General features: G+C 48.3%; 1 non-coding gene across 1 annotated transcript; it reads right to left on the bottom strand.

Annotated features, from left to right (window-relative positions):
• Window positions 1-239: 239 nt before the first annotated feature.
• Trnat-cgu (transfer RNA threonine (anticodon CGU)) lies at window positions 240-314 on the bottom strand. Its single transcript has one exon. It is a non-coding gene; the product is annotated as a tRNA-Thr (tRNA).
• Window positions 315-7,353: the final 7,039 nt, after the last annotated feature.

Raw genomic sequence — 7,353 nt, 5'->3', positions numbered from 1 at the left:
TACTAGGTACCACGGTACCAGGAAACTCGTTTACGCCGCGCGCTAGAACGTAACGCGTTCTAAAAAAACTCCGGGACACTCCTTTACTACTCGCACTAGACAACTTCATGCTTCAAAGACAAAAGACTTCTAGAGCAAAGCTGTGTAAAGGAAAGTTTGACATCCACCTAAATGCAGCCACACGGCTACAAAGGAAAGCTATACAGCTTTCTCGGAAACTTCGCAGTTGAAGAAAAATTCGTCCTGGTCCAGGATTCGAACCCGGGACCACTGCTTAACGGGAGCAGTCGCTCTACCAACTGAGCTAACCAGGCGGCTAGTCGTTAGTAGCGCGAAAGCGAATTGATCAACAACTCGAAGTGAAGGACAGGTGTTAATCGACCAGATTTAGGGGAAATCCCCAAGGTGGAGTAAGTTTCTGTAAAGGAAAGTTTGACATCCACCTAAATGCAGCCATACGGCTACAAAGGAAAGCTATACAGCTTTCCTGAGCAAAGCTGTATACCTCTACCTCCCATTAATTTCCCTCGGTCCAGTTTCGAGCCCCGCGTAAGCCGACATTACCTAGATGAGAGTTATTAATTAGCTCCTTGTATACAGCGATCTCCAAAATGGCAAGAACAAAGCCAGGAACCTCAATGGTTCTCGAGTACTTCAGCTGCAGTCTCGGCAGGGAGTCGAAACCTGCTTTGCAGTAGGAGTCGACCAGTCGAACGGCGGTCATGGGAAATGAAAACTGCTAGCTGGTGTGCGCGAATACTGTGAGATACTGTTTTAGATGCCATTCCAATCGCCATAAATTGATTAGAGTCTCACCATTCAGTTAAAATATACAAGTGCAATTTCCCGTTCCGAGACGGCTACAATTCCGTTACTTACGCTGAGATTATTACGGGACCATATTTAAACGTTTGATATAGCCCTAAACCACCCTAAAGGATATCAAACTGGTTACATTTACACAGGGAATGCTTAGTATTGTGCTGAGAAAACATTTTACACTAAACAAAATCATAGGTCTTAGACAGAAAAAAACTTTGAACTGTTAGACCGCGAAAGCAGGCTGTGCGATCCGCACCTGTGATTCCGCCCCCGGTCTACTGAGGCCAAAATGCGTAGCTTTTTAGCATTTTTTCAAGAGAGGAGAGAGATTGACTTTCAAAAATCTCTGGATAGCACCGTGTGCGTACAGGAAGTGCCACGCTTATACGCATCAGGAGCGGAAGTTGGCTGCAGCATGTACGAGTTTCTCGTTTGGCCTGTTTCCTCAGTAAGTAATGGTAATGACCAGGTCTCCGGAAGTAATAGAAGCTTTCCCGGCCTGAACGAGTTTCCCGGTGTTTTAGTACCGTCGCTACGTGATACGAACGACGATTACGAGGACAACGACGAGACGACAGGAGGCGCCAACAGTCCGAGCTCTTAAGGGGCTTCGCCCCTAAAAAGCAACGCAAAGGAAGACAAATCGTAATTTTGGCCAAGCAGAATTGTGCATTGTTGAGTTCTTATTCTTTGTTTACAAAGTTTACAAGGCACAGACGGACCACTACAATTTTCGACTTGTAGAGAAGGTGACAAAAAATAACAAGAGGTCCCACGATCGAAATCAGCAGCCTCCGGGCAAAGAATTCCCACGAAACTTGGTACCGGTAGATTGATAAAAAATCGGCGAGATAGTTGCACAAATACCGCGACAACCTCAAGCAGGAAAACCCGGAACAGTCGGTTTTAAAGGAAATCGCACGACAAAAGCGACCCGCGGTTAATGCACCACACTTTTAGGATGGAGCCCTCCATCCTGTTTTTGCGGTCTGTAGCTGCGTTCTTTTTAAAGTTAGCAAAGGTGTATACCTCTACCCCCAACAGTTTCATCTCTGTGAGCGGGTCGGCGTCGATCTTACTCCGAGGTCATTGCCTTACAGGTTACTCCGCAGGTTACGCTGCGCGTCCCCCGTACAGGCAGGGGCTGGCATCGAGGCGCCAACGGTCGGTGATCATTAGCGTCATGATGCGCTACTTCGCTTCGCCTCTCCTAGACGGCAACACCATCTGAAGGGAAGGATATAATGCGCGTTTGTCGTCCTGTTTACGTGTCTGTTCATGGCGCAGTCGTGAGCGCGTTTCGTACCTCCGGTTGCGGCAAAACGAGTTCATGGTTCAAATCCCGGCGCAGCCGCGTCAATCGAAGTTTTTCTGGCGATGTCATTTCGGTGACGGATATGATGTCAGTTCGATCTTGGTGAACCCCAGCATAAAACACTTTCGTGATAAAGATAATTCATTGCCAGGTAGCTTCTTCCGTTACTTTACTGCAAACTATATGGTGGTACACTCGAAAGAAATGACCGCTAATGAGCTTTGCTATAACGCACCTGAAAAAGGCACTGACGATTACTATGCTCCCTAATCCGAAATTTGTGCGTAGCGCGAACTCCAGTGTTCTCAGACAGGGCGCATATTTACTGCGCCTCAGGAAATGATCGCATGACCAGCGAACGCACGACGGCGCGCGCTACTCTGCCGTTCTTTCACAGCGCGTCGCCGCCGCCGAGTATGTTACTGCAAATTGTGTTTGAACCTCCCGCGCAAATGTTACGTGGTTCGAATTAGGGTCTCCTCCGTGGGGGCGCATGGCGAAAGTGTTAGGGGATGCAGTGAGAGAGATGACACCATAGCCGCGCGTGCCGCCCTCTCCCTCACACTTGTGCTGTCGATTTTCTTTCTGCCTATTTTGCGTCGTCCGCTCAATCGGCTACGTGAATTTCAGTGCCGCCGCAGCCGCCGTCCAATCCAGGGTCCATGCGTTAAGTGGCTTTGCCCTGAAACAAATGGGCGTTACGAAATACGCGTATTTGGCGAATGATGAGGCCCAGCAAGTGATTTGAGTGAAAATAGAATATGCGCTGGTTAAACAGCGCAAGGCATGAATTTGCGCTGTTGTCCCTGCCGTGATTCTATTTTTTGCTCAACTTTCAGGCAGGCACCTGTCTTTCGCCAAATTCGCCCGTTGGTCACGCCTAGTTGTCATTCCGGGGCGTTGCGGTGAAGCCGACCAGCGGGTATTCCTCAGAGTGTACGAAAAAAAGAAAAACCTGGGTCAGGTGCAATACAAAATCTCCGTAAAGGAGACATAGAGCGATGTAAGAAAGATAAATTGGGGAGAGACGTGACTGATAACGAGGTTAAGGAGAGCGCTTCACGCGGTCACGTACAACGTACACCACCGGAGAACTACAAACGATCGCACAGTTCCGCACGTAAAAATATGTTGGTGCCGCCGCTCGTCTACGTGAACCTAAGAACATATTCCTTTGTTGAACACCCCCCGTTTCAGAAGGCCCGGGAGCTTCAAATGCCTTATAAGTTCTGATAACTGGAAAGCGCCTTTCTGACTGCTTAAGGTCCTAATGTCTCTCTCACACTTATCTTCACGACTCTCTTAATTATTATGTAAGAATAACGTTAAAGAGAAAGCTGTCATGCTTTGTTGCTCGAAGGTGGTGCAGCAAACGGGGCAGGCAACGGAAGGATTCCCTTGTTTAGACACGCTTCGTTAGGCGCCGTGAAGGCGCAAGAAGGGATTGGGGGAGGAGGAAAAGAAACGGAGGTTTTCTAGCAGCGTTGCTGTAGAAATCGATCTGCTCAGAGCTAGTAGACCCTGTAGGTAAGGCCAGGGTGAGCTTCCGGGTGACGGATGAGGGAAAGGCGTCAAACACGAAACGGGACTTAGCGCTGCCCGCGTTCTCGAGCTAGCCACGTTTGTTTGCGGGAAGAACCTTCCAAGCGGGCCTTACCCTCCCTTCTCAAGTTAGCGCTTGCGTAGCGGCGTTAGTTAAGTAAGTGGGGTTTCGAAGCTTGCCACCCGGGCTGTGTGCTGCCCCCACGAAGACAGCGCGGTTTTCAGGTAAATGGGAAAAGGTGGCGCGAATTCCATTTAATCATAAATTCCTTCACAGTTGAATGCTTTCTGGAGCACAATTAGGCTTAGCGCATTTTCTCGCGACCTAACCATCGAAGGCGCGGTGGGAAGACGTTGTGCCGACGCCTTTAACTGCAGTCGCGCGCAGTTTGTGTGCTGCAGTAAAGTAGCTTGACGTTACCCTTTTCGCCTTTGGCTCTTTTTGCTTTCTGGATTTCGTCTGCTATCGGAATTTTAATCGCGGAGCTCTTTAAGCTTGAGCTCTGTGTGTGCGGAACGTTAACAAAAACTTGTGCTCGGTGAAGTTCACAGGGGAAAAATGCTAGGCCAAGCAGTGCGAGGAAAAGTGGCGAGGAGGCAAGGAGCCCACGAGAAGGTGTTGGGAGCGCGCCTCCACGAAAAGTGCTTCCCGCGGTCAGAATCGAACCTGCATCACTTAAGTTATGACACTGGCGTCTGTCGTGTTGCGCTATCATCACATTCGGGGTGCTCAGCATTTCATTTGCGTTCGTAGCGCGGGTGTTGGCTTTGAACTTTAGCTAATGTGGTCTTTAGTACCAATAAGACGGGCAGACAACATAAGAAAGGGCAAGTTAAAGCAGGTAAAGACCAGCAGCACCGGTGTTCCCTGAGTCTTCGTACCGCAATTATGAAGACAGCGGGGGAGAAAAGAAGGGGGGTGGGAGCGAGGAGTTTAAAAGAGGGGTGCCGGGGAGAGAAGGGGGATTTTAAAAGGTAGCTAAGAGTAGGGCAAGTAGGTTGAATAAAAGAGACAAGTCAGTTGCTGACCACCGCCGCCCCGATTCAAAGGGAGAACCACTAATCATCATCAGCAGCACCTAAGGCCTTATCGGAACCTGCTCCTACCCCGGCGTGATGCACGACCTACAGCTGTCGGACGAGAAGACTCGACCTCGAAAAAGAAAGTTTTGCTTTTTGTTGGAAAAAGATGCTTGCTGCACGCCAAGATCGTAGCGTCCTGTCGGACTGTTGCTGGCATGATATCTTTCATTATGCGTACTCTAGTCTTTGTCTGTGCGTGGGTGTGCGTGTGTGGTGTGGTGAGGAGGGAGAAAGAGGGTATTCCTAAAAGCATTTGACGAATGAATATTTCAGAAAATAGCGCTTTGGTTTTGTTCGTCAAGACCCCATGTTGAGACAGATTCTTCCCCCCAGAAGCTGCAGTCAGTCGCACAACCGACAGGAAGAAGTCACCCAAAAAGCAGGGAACTTAGGATTAAGGGTGAAAACAATACAAGCTCAACTGTAAGTAACGCTGGGGTAACCGATGTTCCTTAATGTGTGATTTCGCTTTATTTATTTATTTATTTATTTATTTATTTATTTATTTATTTATTTATTTATTTATTTATTTATTTATTTGTTTATTTATTTATTTATTTATTTATTTATTTATTTCCACATGCGTCGGTCATCTCGACATTGCCTTGAATACTTTGTAATTGTGAGTTAAGGGTTAAATATGGGAAGGCCGGCTCTTAAAGTGTTAGCGAAAACTTCCCACGACCTGTTCTTAAGGCGAACATGATTACCGAGTTTGGCTTAGAATTTCACAGCCTGCACGTCGGTCTGGAGCGAAATCTTAAGTTCTGCGCGAAGACACGGGGCGTTCGGCAGCTTCGAAACTCGGCGTGTCCTTGTCGACACACTTGTACTTCCCTTCTAAACCATTGCAGTCCTATTGTGCTGGGAGTTTGAATTCATCAGGTCATCATTCTTGTGAGCGTCGTTTGCTCGAGAAATGTGAACCTTTGTTCCGACGCGCTTTAAGCAGCACGCTACGTTTATCAATTAAGGTGACCCACGCCATGTATTAGGAAATGCGTTAGCCTACAAAAGAGCGCTCACCTTTTTATTTCTACATTTCACATTGTCCCCACACATTTATTAAGCGGAGAGCTTTCTGAAATTCCTGGACGGAATACCGTAATGCAGCTCTGCAGGGATTCTTAAAACGCTTATAAATCGGTGCGCTGTCAAATCGATTTCTCCCTCAGATGACCCAGTAACGGCCGCAAATTATCTCGTCACTCAGTCAGCCGCGGGGTCAACTGTTCTGCCGTTTGCTTCTCCAACAGATTGTCGTCGACGCAGAGTAGAAGCAGACGAGAATGAAACACGTTCGGTGGCGAATTCGACGTGCCTCGCTCCGCATGACTTCTCAACCTCGTCTAATCGACGTCGCGGCGCACAGAACTTTCTTCAGCATCACATTGCTTTTTGGCTTTCCCCCAGAGTGATGACAGTCACTCATTTTTCTTTTTCTTATCTGACCCGCGCACAAGAGAGCTGTGGCAAGGCACGTGTGGACACCATACGGGCATCGAATGCTGTACTTTGGTTGCCAGCGCGAAGTTAGAGTTGGTGGTGTATCTCAGTACTCTTAATCATCATCTTCCAGCGGGCACGTATCGATCATCGCAGCAGTGGAATAAGGAAGTCGTCTCATCTGAAATTAAAGCGGTTTCAATAACAAAGTGAAGGGATGTTATTCAACGCTGCTTAGAGGATGATGGTGATGATGATGATGATGATGAAGCTTTTTCGACACGTGGTCCCGGCGTGCGACCGTACGCGCCCTGTCCTATCTAATATCACCGGTGTCAAAAAGCAGTATTGTGTCGCTATAGATAGCGAGTTGACACTAAACAGCAAGATCTCAATTTTTCTTAACGGGATAGGTGGTGTGAGGCTGGTAGCAGGAGACGAAATTCAAAACATAGCATCTGCTGGCACTTCATTAGACCTACCTTATCGACGTTATGATTAGGACTGTGTTAGCTTCAAGAATTAGTTAGCGGACAGCAGCGTCACAAAACGAAATTTGTATTTAACCAATGCCACGAACTTAGTGTTGCTGCAAAATTTTTTGACGCTTCATCACATATAAGACGAGTGTTCTGGTGGTCGCAGCACTTCTGATGATTGCAGTGATCCAAAGAACGTTCAGAACGTCCCTTTCGGCACCGGCTTTCTCCGGCCACTGCCCCTGCTTTGGGCCATCCCCACCCGAGCGGCCACCCGAAGCCAAGGCATGGGGCGAGGCCCACCCGACAGTCTCTCTCTCTCTCTCTCTCTCTCTCTCTCTCTCTCTCTCTCTCTCTCTCTCTCTCGTTCTCTCTCTCTCTTTCTCTCTCTCGCTCTTTTTCTCTCTCTCCCTGTCTCTTTCTTTCGCTCTCTCTCTATCGTCAGCGTCCGGTGGATTGCACAATCGATTCGGCTTGCCGCGTTGTCCGGCCGCAACAATAGAGCCCGTTTCGTGGAAAGCGCCCAACGTAAGCGCGCATTGTTCATATGCCTCGGCCAGATGCGACGCCGTGTAGATAAGAAGGTCGCACAGCTTAAGCCTACTGTTTTTATACACACTGGACTATTGGCGTGCAGGCCACAGCATGCTGGTCTCCTCGTGGTGA

The sequence above is a fragment of the Haemaphysalis longicornis genome, unplaced genomic scaffold, assembly GCF_048455015.1.
Source record: "Haemaphysalis longicornis isolate Haplotype H1 unplaced genomic scaffold, Haemaphysalis longicornis Haplotype H1 scaffold_10, whole genome shotgun sequence".
NCBI classification, from domain to species: domain Eukaryota; kingdom Metazoa; phylum Arthropoda; class Arachnida; order Ixodida; family Ixodidae; genus Haemaphysalis; species Haemaphysalis longicornis.
The sequence above is the reverse complement of the archived record's forward strand: the minus strand, read 5'-3'. Positions and strand labels throughout refer to the sequence as shown.